General features: G+C 43.2%; 1 long non-coding RNA gene across 1 annotated transcript in view; it reads left to right on the forward strand.

Moving 5' to 3' along the window:
* Positions 1 to 16,369, forward strand: part of LOC134340307 (uncharacterized) — a 107,926-nt gene that overhangs the window by 53,604 nt on the left and 37,953 nt on the right. The gene's annotated exons all lie outside the window — the stretch shown is intronic.

The raw sequence follows: 16,369 nt of genomic DNA on the forward strand, positions 1-16,369 counted from the left end.
TTTAGGGAATCCTGCACAAGAACTCTCAAATCCCTTTGCACCTCAATTTTTTGTATTTTCTCTCCATTTAGAAAATTGACAACCCTTTCATTTCTTCTGCCAAAGTGCATTTCTTTTCCCATTCTTTCCTGTAATACCATGGGTTCCTAGCTTGTTAAGCAAATCCAAGTACACAACATCAACCGATTTTCCTTTGTCTATCCTGCTTGTTACTTCTTCAAAGCATTCCAACAGATTTGTCACACAAGATCTTTCCTTGAGGAAACCATGCTGACTTCGGCCTATTTTATCATGTATCTCCAAATACCCTTAATAATTGAATTTAACATCTTCCCAACCATTTAGGTCAGACTTACTGGCCTATAGCTTCCTTTCTTCTGCCTCTCTCCCTTCCTGGAGAGTGGAGTGTCTCAAAATGGTAGACACCTTAAGAGTAAGTCCATAGATTGTGGAACATGTTCACTGTTAAGTTGAGTGAAGTTATCCCCACTGGTACAGGAGCCTTATGATTCTTGAACCTGGTTATGTGGGACTTTATCATGAAACACACACCCCTACCTTATCCATTTCCCGATATTCTGCAGGACATAATCACCAGATCCAGCATGTCGGAAGTGAGTCAAATCTCGGTGAAACAGAGAATGCAGCAATCCCGCATTTTTCTCCAATACACCAATCTTGCCCTTCAGTCCTCTATCTTGTTCTTCAGCGACTGTACATTTGCCAACAAAATACTGATTAGAGGGAGTCTCAGACACCATCATTTTAGTTTGGCTTGGAGTCCTCTCCCCTTCCTCTCTTCTAGCCGTGGCAATGTACCTTCATCCTCTTAAGTTTTCCATACCTGCATTCCTGAGAGTTGAGCAATACACACAAAATGCTGGAGGCACTCGGCAAGCCAGGCAGCATCAATGGAAAAAAGTAAACAGTTGACCTTTCAGGCTGAGACCCTTCATCAGCCCAAATGCTGACTGTTTACTCTTTTCCATAGATGCTGCCTAGCCTGCTGAGTTCCTCCAGTATTTTGTGTGTGTTGCTTGGATTTTCAGCATCTGCAGATTTTCTGGTCTTCCTGAGAGATGAATCCACCAAGTCTATTAGAAGATTGTAAAATCACTAATTCGTTTAGTCGGTTTAACAGTACATTACTTAAAGGGGAATTACAGACTGCGGATTGCAGGCTACGGAATTCAGGAGTATATCTAGACGTTTTGTGAGCTGCCCACCAAACATCACTGTATATCACAGTACCATCCTGTATGAACTTTTTAAAAAATTCAGGATAAAGCAGCTGATTGATTGGCACTCCATCCACTGCAGATACACAGAGGCTATGGTGCGTTCCATCTACAGAAGGTACTACAATTACTTATTCAGGGTACTCTGATTGCCCCTCGTCGATTCAAGGTGGTTGGTGTTCTGTTGAAGTTTGTGAACTACAGTTAAACCTATGATCCTTTGCAAGTGGTGGGTGTTTGGATCGGCTGTGCAGCCTGGTGCTTTGCTATCTCCAGGAATGGCCCGGAAGGTGTGTGTCCTCAAGGAGCAGCTCCAGAGACAACCTGGTTCCTCACTGATTTCACTGACTGAAGCGTTGTGGAAGAATGAAAAATCAAGACAGCAGGCGAGCTGGTGGTGCGTGCTGCTGTTGGAAGGAAGCCCCTGTACTCGAGTGATCCGTCTCTTTCGCTCTCTTTTGATGGTGAATGAAAGCCTGTTGGTTTTCGGGTCGGGGGCTTGGCGAAATGACACGGAAGATTGTAACAAAAGAAGAGTGAGTTGCTGATCTCGCTGTCTTTGTTGCAGGAGTTGACCTCTCTCTCGCTCCTCGATGCAGAGAGAGAGACTGTCTGAGATACTGGAGTACTGAGTTATGAACAGCAATTTTTGATGGACTCTGGATCAAGGTGCCTTTGGTTGGTATTCGCTATTGCTTTCATGGTAGGGTTTGGTTCTTCTGCTTAAGCAAGTGGAGCAGAGAGGAAAGGGGGAAAATCAATGCTTCTGCTGCTTGTGCAGTGGGAGGTAGGGCGGTGGGGGTCTTTGCGGTTCTGATGTTCCTACCAGTCTACTGACTCTCACAGCTATCTGGACTATTCCTCGTCTCACCCTGTCTCTTGCAAAAATGCCATCCCCTTCTCGCAATTCCTCCGTCTCCGCCGCATCTGCTCTCAGGATGAGGCTTTTCATTCTAGGACGAGGGAGATGTCTTCCTTTTTTAAAGGAAGGGGTTTCCCTTCCTCCACTATCAACTCTGCTCTTAAACGCATCTCCCCCATTTCACGTACATCTGCTCTCACTCCATCCTCCCACCACCCCACTAGGAATAGGGTTCCCCTGGTCCTCACCTACCACCCCACCAGCCTCCGGGTCCAACATATTATTCTCCGTAACTTCCGCCACCTCCAACGGGATCCCATCACTAAGCACATCTTTCCTTCTCCCCCTCTCTCTGCATTCCGCAGGGATCGCTCCCTACACAACTCCCTTGTCTGTTCGTCCCCCCCATCCCTCCCCACTGATCTCCCTCCTGGCACTTATCTGTGTAAGCGGAACAAGTGCTACACATGCCCTTACACTTCCTCCATTACCACCATTCAGGGCCCCAAACAGTCCTTCCAGGTGAGGCATCACTTCACCTGTGAGTCGACTGGGTTGATATACTGCGTCCGGTGCTCCCGATGTGGCCTTTTATATATTGGCGAGACCCAACGCAGACTGGGAGACCGCTTTGCTGAACATCTACGCTCTGTCCACCAGAGAAAGCAGGATCTCCCAGTGGCCACACATTTTAATTCCACATCCCATTCCCATTCTGACATGTCTATCCACGGCCTCCTCTACTGTAAAGATGAAGCCACACTCAGGTTGGAGGAACAACACCTTATATTCCGTCTGGGTAGCCTCCAACCTGATGGCATGAACATCGACTTCTCTAACTTCCGCTAAGGCCCCACCTCCCCCTCGTACCCCATCTATTACTCATTTTTATGCACACATTCTTTCTCTCACTCTCCTTTTTCTCCCTCTGTCCCTCTGAATATACCTCTTGCCCATCCTCTGGGTCAACCCCCCCCCCCTGTCTTTCTCCCTGGACCTCCTGTCCCATGATCCTCTCGTATCCCCTTTTGCCTATCACCTGTCCAGCTCTCGGCTCTATCCTTCCCCCTCCTGTCTTCTCCTATCCTTTTGGATCTTCCCCTCCCCCTCCAACTTTCAAATCCCTTACTCACTCTTCCTTCAGTTAGTCCTGACGAAGGGTCTCGGCCTGAAACGTCGACTGCACCTCTTCCTACAGATGCTGCTTGGCCTGCTGCGTTCACCAGCAACTTTGATGTATGTTGCTTGAATTTCCAGCATCTGCAGAATTCCTGTTGTTTCCTATCATTCTATTGGGTTTCTTGTTTTGTAGATGTCTGTGAAGTGTAGGAATTTCAGGTTGTTGACTGTATGCATTCTCTTATATTAAAATTAACCATTTGAACCTTTGTTATTTTGACTTACTTTGTCCTACCTCAATGCATTGTGCAATGATCTTATCTGTCTGAAAAGTGTGCAAAACAATTTTTTCTCTGTATATCTGACAGTAATAAATCAATTCAAATCACATTTTCAATTCATTAGCTCATTGGGTGCTGATAGAGTACTCAAAGAACATAATGTGCGACAGAGTGCATACTGACAGGCAGAATGACAGTGTGGTGCTCTAGCTGTATCAAGACAAATCACAAATCACGCTAACTGGTTATTAGTATTTCCCAGCACAACACTGGGTCACAACTACCAAACCTGGAGACAATCTACAACTCCCGATGCCCAAGGCATGTTCATTACATCATTAAAGACCCATCCCGTCCTGAACACTGTCTGTTCAATCTCTGCCATCTGGTAGGAGATACAGAAACATCTTAGTCAAGACAGTAAGACAGAAGTAGAGCTTCTTCTCGAGGGCTGTTGTGCAGCTGAATAATGCCCACACCAGCTTGCCAATAGCCCTTTGACTGTTATGGACCATCGAAGTCACTTGTTCCATGTAAATATGGGAATTTTTAAAAAATTAAGCTATACCACATGCATTGTAAATATCTGTTTAGCACAGACTGGAGAAGCACCACAATCTCATTGTCTTTAGCAATATATTCTATTCTATTCAAAGCCAGTAACTGTTGTGCATTTTTTGATGGCACACTTTGAGCGGTCATGTCCCAATAGTAAACATAACATGAGAAATAGAAGCTGGAGTAGGCTACTCAGCCCCTCACTTTTGGCCTAATATTCAGTAAGATTATGTATGGTGACTTCAACTCTATTCTTGTGCTCTTTGCCAAAATCGCTTGGTTAAATTATTAATCTCTTGTCTTGGACACAGTATTTGCAATATTGCTGCCTCCATAGTTCTCTGCGGTAAATAATTCCAAAGCATCATAAACCTCAGGACAAGAAATTCTTCCTTATCTCTTTCTTACATTTCTGAAACTAAGCAAACTAGCTCCAGATATCCCCTCTAGGGGAAACACCCTTCAAGTAATGCCCAATGGATCCTCTCAAAATCTTGTATGTTTCAATATGATCAGCTCTCATTTATTAAACTATAAACAATAAGGCATAGGAGCAGAATTAGGCTATCTGGCCCATTGTGTCTGCTCTGCCATTCAATAATGGGCTGATCCTTTTTCCTTCTCCTCCTCAACCCCAGTTCCAAGCCTTCTCCCCGTAACCTTTGATGCCATGACAAATCAGGAACTTATCAATCTCGGCTTTAAATGCACCCAACTACCTAGCCTCCACAATTGCATGTGACAACAAATTCTACAAATTCGCTATCCTTTGGCTAAAGAAATTTCTTCGCATCTCTGTTTTGAAAGGGCATCCGTTTATCCTGAGGCTGTTCCCTCTTGTCCTAGACTCTCCCACCATGGGAAGCATCCATTCCACATCTACTCTGTCTAGACCTTTCAACATTTGAAAGGTTTCAAGGAGATCCCTCTTCATTCTTCTGAATCCCAGTGAGCCCAGACCCAGACCATCAAATGTTCCTCATATAATAACCCTTTCATTCCTGGAATCATCTTTGTGAACCTCCTCTGGACCCTCTCCAATGCCAGGATATCTTTTCTAAGATGCGGGGCCCAAAACTGTTCACAATACTCAAGGTGAGGCCTCACATGTGCCTTATAAAGCCTCAGCATCACCTTCTTGCTCTTGTATTCCAGACCTCTTGAAATGAATGTTAACATGGCATTTGCCTTCCTCACCACCGAGTCAAATCTATACCCAATCTATTCAAGTTTTCTTCCTCAAATATGTCACCACCTTCACCTCAGGAATCAAACCACTGAACTTTCTCTACACTATCTCTTCTGCAGATATATTCTTCCTTAAATATTGAATGAAAACTGCACACAATACTGCAGGTGCCATTTCTTATAAAGCTGCATCAGTACTTCCCAACATTCATTCTCCATTAAAGACCAATATTTGAATAGACTTCCTAATTAATTGCTGCAACTGAATGATAATATTTTGTAACTCACATACAAGTATCCCTTGTCCCTTTGTTTTGCAAACTCATTCCACCAAATCAATAATTTGCATTTTTATCCTTCCTACTGGAGCTGATAACTTACATATTCTGATATTATACTCCATGTGCCAACATTTTACCCCTCATTTAACTTATCTAAATCCCTCTACAGCCTTTTAGTCTCTTCCTGATGACTTGCTTACCCCCTCTCTTTGTGTTCTCTGCAAAGTTGTCTATAATACACAAGTCTTTCCTATGGATTGTAAATAGCTGAGGTCCTAATATGTTGATAGCCTAAAAATTTTGGGGCAAACCCTATTGTCACTGATAGACCTCCTAAAAATGACCCATCTATTCCAAGTTTTTGTTAGTTGGCCAGTACACTCTTATATGGTATCTCAGCGAAGGCATTCTTGATATCCAAATACTTTATCCATTTTCTCTTTTTTATATCCTTAAAGAACACAATAAATTTATCGAGCATGACTTCCTTTCTTTAAAATATTTGATTGTTATATGATTTTTGAAACTTTATTTTATTACCCCATAAAATATTCCAACTTCTAAACTCTACCCTTCAAGTTGGGTGTCTGGAGAGTAATGTTTATGGTGGGGGGATGGAGTACCGGTCAGGTGGAATCCTTTATCCCGAATATTGCTGAGCTCCTTAGGAGCTGTTGGTAATGCCCTCATCAGGCAGGAGGAGAGCATTTTGCCATGTATCTAACTTCTGAATGATGGAAGGGGAATGGGCTGGTAGGAAATGAGTTACTCGCAAACAAAGCATCCAGCTTTGGACTTTTTCTTGTAGTCATAGAATTTATGGGACTGGTCCAACTTTGTTTAATAGTGACCTGCAGAATATTGATAATGAAGGACTTGGCAAAGTTAATGCTACTGGATAAGTGTTAATACTCTCTCTCGTAAAGTTAATGCTACTGGATAAGTGCTTATACTCTCTCTCATAGGTGTTAGTTACTTTATGTCACAAATGCCATTTTGTTCCTATCAGTTCATGTCTGAATGTTGCGTATGTTCTTGCTACAGGCAGGTATGGGCTGAGGAGCTGTAAGTAGAATTGAACATTTTACAATTACCAGTATGTGATCTCACTGCTAACCTTACATGCCTAGCATCATAGGTTGACAGGGTCGTAAAGAGAAATTTTAGCACATTGACAGGCGTAAATCAGTACTGAGTGCAGGAGTTGTAAATATAACAATATTGAAGTTAGAAACATAGAAAACTACAGCACAATACAGGCCCTTCGGCCCACAATGCTGTGCCGAACATGTACTTACTTTAGAAATTACCTAGGGTTACCTATAGCCCTGTATTTTTCAAAGTTCCATGTACCTATTCAGGAGTCTCTTAAAAGACCCTATCGTATCCACTTCCACCACTGTCACTGGCAGCCCACTCCATGCCCTCACCACTCTCTACGTAAAAAAATATATCATATTTGACCTACCAAAATGAACCACCTCATAGCTATCTGGGTTGAACTCCATCTGCCACTTCCCAGCCCAGTTTTGTATCCTATTGATGTCCCGCTGTAACCTCTGACAGCCCTCCACACTATCCACAGCACACCCAACCTTTGTGTCATCCGCAAATTTACTAACTCATCCCTCCACTTCCTCGTCCAGGTCATTTATAACAATCACGAAGAGAAGGGGTCCCAGAACAGATCCCTGAGGCACATCACTGGTGACTGACTTCCATGCAGAATATGACCCGTCTACAACCACTCTTTGCCTTCTGCGGGCAAGTCAATTCTGGATCCACAAAGCAATGTCCCCTTGGATCTCAGGCCTCCTTATTTTCTCAATAAGCCTTGCATAGGGTACCTTATCAAATGCCTTGCTGAAATTCATATACATTACATCTACGGCTCTGCCTTCATCAATGTGTTTAGTCACGTCCTCAAAAAAATCAATCAGGCTCTAAAGGCACGACCTGCCTTTGACAAAGCCATGCTGACTATTCCTAATCATATTATGCCTCTCCAAATGTTCATAAATCCTGCCTTTCAGGATCTTTTCCATCAACTTACCAACCAATGAAGAAAGACTCACTGGTCTATAATTTCCTGGGCTATCTCTACTCCTTTTCTTGAATAAGGGAACAACATCTGCAACCCTCCAATCTTCCGGAACCTCTCTCGTCCTCATTGATGATGCAAAGATCATTGCCAGAGGCTCAGCAATTTTCTCCCTTGCCTCCCACAGTAGCCTGGGGTACATCTTGTTTGGTCCCAGTGACTTATCCAACTTCATGTTTTCCAAAAGCTCCAACACATCCTCTTTCATAATGTTTATATGCTATAATGTCAGTCCGCAGCAACATGTCCCACAGTTGCCAAAATCCTTTTCCGTAGTGAATACTGAAGCAATTAAGTACCTCTGGTATCTCCTCCGGGTCCATACACACTTCTCCACTGTCAGACTTGATTGGTCCTATTCTCTCACGTCTTGTCTTCTTTCTGTTCACATATTTGTAGAATGCTTTGGGGTTTTCCTTTATCCTGCTCACGAAGGCCTTCTCATGGCCCCTTCTGGCTCCCCTAATTTCATTCTTAATCTCCTTCCTGCTACCCTTATAATCTTCTAGATCTCTATCATTACCTAGTTTTTTGAACCATTTGTTTTCTTTTCTTCTTGACCAGATTTTCAACAGCCTTTGTACACCACAGTTTCTGTACCCTACCATCCTTTCTCTGTCTCAATGGAATGTACCTATGCAGAACGCCACACAAATATCCCCTGAACATTTGCCACATTTCTGCTGTACGTTTCCCTGCGAATACCTGTTCCCAATTTATGCTTCCAGTTTACTGCCTTACTGCCATATTTCCCCTTACTCGAATTAAACGTGTTCCTAACTTGTCAGTTCCTATCTCTCTCCAATGCTATGGTAAAGGAGATAGAATTGTGATCACTATCTCCAAAATGCTCTCCCACTGAGAGACATGACAACTGACCACGTTCATTTCCCAATACCAAATCAAGTACAGCCTCTCCTCTTGCAGGCTTATCTACATATTGTGTCAGGAAACCTTCCTGAACACACCTAACAAACTCCACCCCATCTAAACCCCTTGCTATATTTGGGAAGTTAAAATCTTCCACCATGACAACCCTGTTATGATTACACCTTTCCAGAATCAGTCTCCGTATCTGCTCCTCGATGTCCCTGTTACTATTGGCTGGTCTATAAAAAACATCCAGTAGAGTTATTGACCCCTTCGTGTTCCTATCTTCCACCCACAGAGACTCAGTAGACAATCCTTCCATGACTTCCTCCTTTTCTGCAGCCGTGACACTATCTCTGATCTATGCCATGCCCCCATCTCGTTTGCCTCCCTCCCTGTCCTTTCTGAAACATCTAAAGCCTAGCACTCTAAGTAACCATTCCTGCCCCTGAGCCATCCAAGTCCTCCCTACTGATCTACCCTCTAAACTCATCCACTTTGTTCATGATGCTCCTTTCATTAAAATAGACACATCTCAAATCAGCGGTCTGAGCACATCCCTTCTCTATCACCTGCCTATCCTCCCTCTCGCTTATAAGATTTTTTAATTTGTGAGCCAACCGCCCCTTCCTCCATCTCTACATTTCGTTTCCCATCCCCCAGCAATTCTAGTTGAAACTCTCCCCAATAGCCTTAGCAAACCTCCCCGGCAGGATATTGGTCCCCCTTGAATTCAAATGCAACCCGTCCTTTTTGTACAGGTCACACCTGCCCCAAAAGAGGTCCCAATGATCCAGAAATCTGAATCCCTGCCCCGCTCCAATTCCTCAGGCACGCATTTATCCTCCACCTCACTCTATTCCTATACTCACTGTCGAGTGGCACAGATAGTAATCCCGAGATTACTACCTTTGTGGTCCTGCTTCTCAACATCATCCCTGTAGTCTATTTTCAGGACCTTCTCCCTTTTCCTACCTACGTCATCGGTACCAATATGTACCATGACCTCTGGCTGTTCACCTTCCCACTTCAGGATATCATGGTCGTGATCAGAAACATCCCGGACCCTGGCAACAGGGAGGCAAACTACCATCTGGGTTTCTTTCTTGCGTTCACAGAATCGCTTGCCTGTCCCCCTAACTAAAGAGGCCCCTATTACTGCTGCCTTCTTCCTTTCCCTACCTTCTGAGCCACAGGGCCAGCCTCTGTGCCGGAGGCACAGCCACTGTCGCTTCCCCCAGGTAGGCTGCCCCTCCCGACAGTACTCAAACAGGAGTAGTTATCGTTAAGGGGGACAGCCACAGGGGTGCTCTCTAGTACCTGACCCTTGCCCTTCCCTCTCCTGACTGTCACCCACTTATCTGTCGCCCGAGGCCCTGCTGTGACTAAGATGTTGGTGAGGCTGATTTTAGGGTATTGTGCGCACAAGGATGTTGCTGAGACTTGAGAACCTGAGTTGTAGGGAAAGTTTGAATAGGTTAGGATTTTATTACCTGGAGTGTAGGTCGGCTGGTGGTGCAGTGAGATCAGCGCTGGAGGTTCCTGAGTTCGATCCAGTGACAGACCGCCCCCGTGTGTGCTGTCCATCCGCGTTGGGTTGATGTCAAGCTTGCAACTTGGCCTCGTAAAATAATACTGCAAAATATCTGTGCAAGGAGTGGCGCCCCACACAGCTTTTTGAACTGCACCTTGTAAGGCATGAAAATGCCTGACGCTGGCCTCTGAGTCGACGTCATCATCATCATCAGTATAGGAGAATGAGGCATTAGCTGTCTACATGATATGCAAGCCAGAGCACTATGATATGATGAGCAAGCAGTTGCCCATGCAGCAGGCTGCCCTTCTCCACACAGCTAATGAATCCAAAGGAACGGCAGAGGTTGATACAGTTAGGCACCAATGTAGTCACAGGAAATTATAATCAGCATTGAATTCAACAATGTTGGACAGTCTTAGGGACTCCAGCTCTGGATTCTTCCCCAGGGTCTACTTCCAACGCCTTCCCTATGAATGGGTATAGGCACAAGGCAGTGGAGGTGTGAGAAGAGAGTTCTCCTTCTGCTAGATAAGCTGCCAACCATGATTGATGAGCCATATTTGCCTGAAATGACAAATTTTAAGGCACCAATAACCTGCATTTGTCAGTAGAAATGGTTCTGCTGGGCTGAGTAGATAAACCACACATGAAGGCCAGGAGCTGGACTTGGTTGTCAGAGGCTATTTGATATGCACGCCATTGGGAGCATTTAATAGGTAATGGGAGCTTATCACCACTACCTCCCCTGCCTATGACAACCTTAAGGTATCATAAGAGAAACGGAGGAGTTCTTCTAGAGGTATACAAAATTATGAGGAGTATAAATAGGGTGAATGCATGCAGGCTTTTACACCTCAGGGTGGGTAAGACTAGAACCAGGGCTCATGGGTTTGTTGTGAAAGGTGAGATATTCAAAGAGAAATCTCAGGGGAAAATTCTTCACTCAAAAGGTAGTGCAAACTAGGCTTTAGAAGCAGTGTTACATGTGGGTTCAATTGAAATATTTAAGAGAAGTATGGATAGGTACATGGACATGAGATGCTTGGAGGGATATGGGATATGGTTCGGGTGCTGGTCGATGGGACTAGAAAGAACGTCAGGTCTGCATAGACTAGGGACTGTTTCTGTGTTATAGTACTCTATGACTGGAGGAAGAATGCTTGACCTCTGACAGCAACAACCATCTTCCTTTGTTAGGTTATAAATTCAGTAACGGAATTACTTTCCCCTTGTTGCCCTTTGACTTCAGCTCTGAATGCCCCATGGTACTCTTTCCAAGGATGTATGTAGTCCAAATGCCAGGTTTTGTTTTCAGCACCGAGCATTCTGCTTATAAGCGCTCCTACATTTTTCATGCCTGCTGTTGCACTTAACTAGATGAGCACCTGTCTTCTGTTGTTTGAGGAAGGGGAGTTAAAGCAACCAATACGTGGAATTTTAAATGCATTTGATTAGATATATTTGGGGCATTTTTGGCATTATATACCAGGGAGACAGTACCTTTCATCAGAATCCATTACGTTGCAAGTGATCAGTTTTTCTCTATCTGATATATATCATCATTAGGATGATTAACTGGTTCCTACTTTATTATTCAATAAGTGTTCTGTTTTGAATGTCTAAATGAGAAATCATGCACGTTTTCTGATGCTAGAGTAAGAGAAGCAGTAAAGATCCGCAACCCAGAATTCTTGTGGATTACTTCGTATACAAAAAGAAAAACCACAGCTGTTGAGCATACAATACAGAGGAACAAACCATATTCAACCAGTCATTACATTTATTCAGTAACAGGCTTACTTTACATATTTTTACCGCTTTCTGAAACCTGCAGGTGCATTGCTGCATTGCAGAAATACAATGCTCTTTATTTTGCTCAGTGATCTCCAGAAATTGTGATAGTGCCTTCATCCATTTGTTTCTTTATTTTAAAGAAGGCTACAATTAGATTTTAAAATAACAATTATGACAATGGTAAACCACTGAACATTAAACACACTTGGCATCAATTTCACACAGTGTAAACAAATAAAAATTTATTCAGTTACCAGAAAATAAGCTTTAATACTTTGCACATTTTCTTTTCTTGCACTATACTCCAGCAAACTTACCAAAGCAGAGGAATTGATGTTAATAATCTGATAACAAAGCAACAGTCAGCTTTTCATCCCTTCCAAGTTTTACAGTCATAGGGAGATACAACACTGAACAGGCCTCTCAGCTCAGCAAGTCTGCGCCCTGACTCTGTTTACACTAATGCCTGCATAGCAGCTTTTAATCTCTCTATGTTCTCAGCAACTTCCCCCTGATTCCACCACTCATTTACACGCTAGGGACAATTTACATTGCTCAACTAACCTGCCAACCTGCAACTTTTTGGAATGAGGGAGGAAACCAGAGCACTCAGAGGGAGCTCACACAGTTGAGAAAGTGCCACAATATAGCAGCAGAAGTCAGGATCAATCCCTACTCACTTGAGCTGTGAGCAGCAGCTAAACGAGCTGCAACATTATGTCTTTGATATTTTACTTCTGTGGATCTTTTGTATCATTCTACCATAACTGGCAATATCGGATGATCAAATGCCAGAAATTTTAAAATCTGTATTCAAGAACAGTAATTAATTGTTTGGAGGATGGAATCAAATTTCAGGTGATTTTGACAACACATTTGGAAGAAGTGAGGAAGGTGCAGGATCGATATATTCCAAAAACAAAGAAATACTCAAAAGGCAAAATAGTTCAACCATGGCTGACAAGGGAGTCCAAGCTAATGTAAAAGCAAAAGAGAGAGCACACAACAAAGCAAAAAAGAGTAGAAGATAGAGGAGTTGGAAGCTTTTAAGAACCTACAGAGATCAACTAAAAGAATCATTAGGAGGGAAAAGATGAAATATGAAAGCAAGCTTGTAATCAATATCAAAGTGGATAGGATAAGCTCTTACAAGTACATAAAAAATACAAGAGGGATGAGAGTGGATATAGGACTGCTAGGAAATGAGGCTGGAGAAATAATAACAGGGAACAAGGAGATTCCTGATGAACTAAATGAGTATTTTGCATCAGTCTTCACTCTGGAAGACACTAGCAGTGTGCCAGATGTTGAAGGGTTTGAGGGAAGAGAGGTGAGTGCAGTTACTATTACAAGGGAGAAGGTGCTCAACAAGCAGAAAGACCTAAGGGTACATAAGTCACCTGGACCAGATGGACTGCACCCTAGGGTTCTGAAGGAGGTAACGTTAGAGTTTGTGGAGGTACCAATTACAAATTTTCAAAGATCATTGGACTCTGGCATGGTGCCAGAGGACTGGAAAATTGCAAATGTCACTCCACTGTTTAAGAAAGCAGGAAGGCAGCAGAAAGGAAATTGTAGACTAGTTAGCCTAATCTTTGTGGTTGGGAAGATGTTGGAGTCAATTGTTAAGGAAGAGGTCATGGAGTACTTGGTGACACAAGACAAGATAGGACAAAGTCAGCCTGGTTTCCTTCAGGGAAAATCTTGCCTGATGAACCAGTTGGAATTCTTTGAAAAGATTACAAGTAGGATAGATAAAGGGGATGCAGTGGATGTTGTATGTTTGGACTGTCAGGAGGCCTTTGACAAGATGCCACACATGAGACTGCTTACAAAGTTAAGAGCCCATGGTATTACAGGAGTGTTACTGGCATGGCTTGACCATCGGCTGATTGGTAGGAGGCAGTGAGTGGGAATAAAAGGATCCTTTTCTGGTTATCATACAAGGAACGTTTGATGGCTTTGGGTCGGTACTCTCTGGAATTTAGAAGGATGAGGGGGATCTCATTGAAATCTTTCAAATATTGAAAGGCCTAGACCGAGTAGAAGTGGAAAAGGTGTTTCCCATGGAGGGGGAGTCTAGGTCAAGAGGCCATAGCCTCAGGATAGAGGCATGTCCATTTAAAACAGAGAAGTGGAGAAGTTTCTTCAGTCTGAGGGTGATAAGTTTGTGGAATTTGTTACCACAGGGAGCTGTGGAGGCCAGGTCATTGGGTGTATTTAAGGCAGAGATTGATAGGGTTTTGATTGGACACAGCATCAAAGGTTACGGGGAGAAGGCCTGCATGTGTGACTGAGGAGGGGGAACAAAATATCAGCCATGATAGAATTGTGGAGCAGACTCGATGACCCAAATGGCCTAATTCTGCTCCTATGTCTTGTGATCTAAATGGGTAAGTAGCCACATTAAGATATCTGGGGTTCCATTGTTTCAGACATGATAGAGTAGGAGGAATTAAATGGGTGGGGCAAGGAACAATGTCATGGCAGTGCTCAGTCAGGACAGACTGGAGAGCTCATCTAGTGAGGCTTTATGGGAAAAACTAAGGATTAAGAAAGGTATGACCTCATTAATGGGATAATATTATAGACCAACCAAAAGTCTGTGGGATTTAGAGGAGCAAATTTGTAGAGACTGTTGCAAGAAACATATGGTTGTAATTGTAGGTTATTTTAACTTTTTACATATTGACTGAATTGAATTGACTTCATTTCTTACATCCTTCACATATATGAGGGGTAAAAATCTTTACGTTACATCTCCGGCTAAATGTGCCATGTGCAATCATAGTAATTTATAATAAATAGAGCAGTCAATGTAACATAGACTACACTCAAATCCGCGTGAGTTAATCAGTCTGATAGCCTGGTGGAAGGAGCTGTCCCGGCATCTGTTGTCCTGGCTTTTATGCTGCGACACCGCTTCCTGGATGATAGCAGCTGGAACAGTTTGTGGTTGGTAGTCTTGGGTCCTCAATGATCCTACGTGCCCTTTTTACACATCTGTATTTGTAAATGTCCTGAATCATGGGAATTTCACAACTACAGATGTGCTGGGCTGTCCGCACCACTCTCTGCAGGGTCCTGCAATTAAGGGAGGTGCGGTTCCTATATCAGGCAGTGATGCAGCCAGTCAGGATGCTCTCAGTTGTGCCCCCATACTGTAAAAGGGCTGGATGGAAAAGAGTTTGTCAAATATGTTCAGGAAGTTTTCTTTAATCAGTACCTAGAAGTCCCAACTAGAGAGAGATCTCATATTATGTAATGAGACAGGGCAGGTGACGGAAGTTTGTGCAGGGGAATCTAATTGCATCTAATGATCACAATGCCATCATCTTCAAAGTAATTATGGAAAATCATAGGACTGACACTTGGGTTGAGATTCTAAATTGGAGAAAGGCCAATTTTGATGGTATCAGAAAGAATCTGGTAAGTGTGGATTGAGACAGGCTGTTCTCTGGCAAAGGTGTAGTTGGTGAGTGGGAGGCCTTCAAAAGTGATATTTTGAGAGTACGATGCTTGTATGTTCCTGTCAGAATAAAAGGCAAAAGTAAGAAGTTTAGGGTATCTTAGTTTTTGATAGATATTGAGGTGCTGGTTAAGAAAAAGAAGGAGATGTGTAGCAGGTATAGGCAGGCAGCAACAAATGAGGTACTTGAGGAGTGTAAGAAATGCAAGAGAACAGTTAAGAAGAAAATCAGCAGGGCTAAAAGAAGGCATGAAGTTGCTCTAGCTGACAAGGTGAAGGAGAATCCGAAGGGCTTGTACAAATATTTTAAGAGCAAAAGGATACCAGGGGACACAATTGACCCTCTGGAAGATCAGAGTTGTAATACATGCATGGTGTCAACAGAGGTGAGGGAGAGCTTAAAAGGATTTTTGCATCTGTATTTACTCATAAGAAGGTCACAGAGTCTACAGGTGTGAGGTAAAGCAGTAGCAAAGGTATGAGGCCTACATAGATTACAGAGGAGGAGGTGTTTGCTGTCATAAGGCTGGATAAATCCCTAGGGCCTGACAATGTGTTTCATTGTACCCTGTGGGAGGCTAGTGAGGAAATTACAGGGGCCCTAACAGAGATATTTAAAACATCTTTAGGTATGGGTGAGTTGCTGGTGGATTGGAGGATAGTTAATGTTTTTCTGTTAGTTAAGAATGTCTTTAAGAATAAGCAAGGAAATTATAGGCTGATGAGCCTGACATTAGTAGTAGGAAAGTTACTGGAAGGTGTTCTAAGGGATCAGATATATAAGTACTTGGATAGACTTAGACTGGTTAGGAACTGTCAACATGGCTTTACGTGTGTTAAGTCATGTCTAATCAATCTGGTAGAGTTTTTTGAGGAAGTTACCAGGAAAGTTGATGAAGCCAAGGCAGTGGATGTTGTTAATATGGACTTTAGCTAGGCATTTGACAGGTCCTGCATGGGAGGTTGGTCAGAAAGGTTCAGTTGCTTGGCATTTAAGTTGACGTAATGAATTGAATTAAACATTGATTTCACGGGAGAAGCCAGACAATAGTTGTAGATGGTTGCCTCTCT

Source organism: Mobula hypostoma, chromosome 2, assembly GCF_963921235.1.
Source record: "Mobula hypostoma chromosome 2, sMobHyp1.1, whole genome shotgun sequence".
Lineage (NCBI taxonomy): Eukaryota > Metazoa > Chordata > Chondrichthyes > Myliobatiformes > Myliobatidae > Mobula > Mobula hypostoma.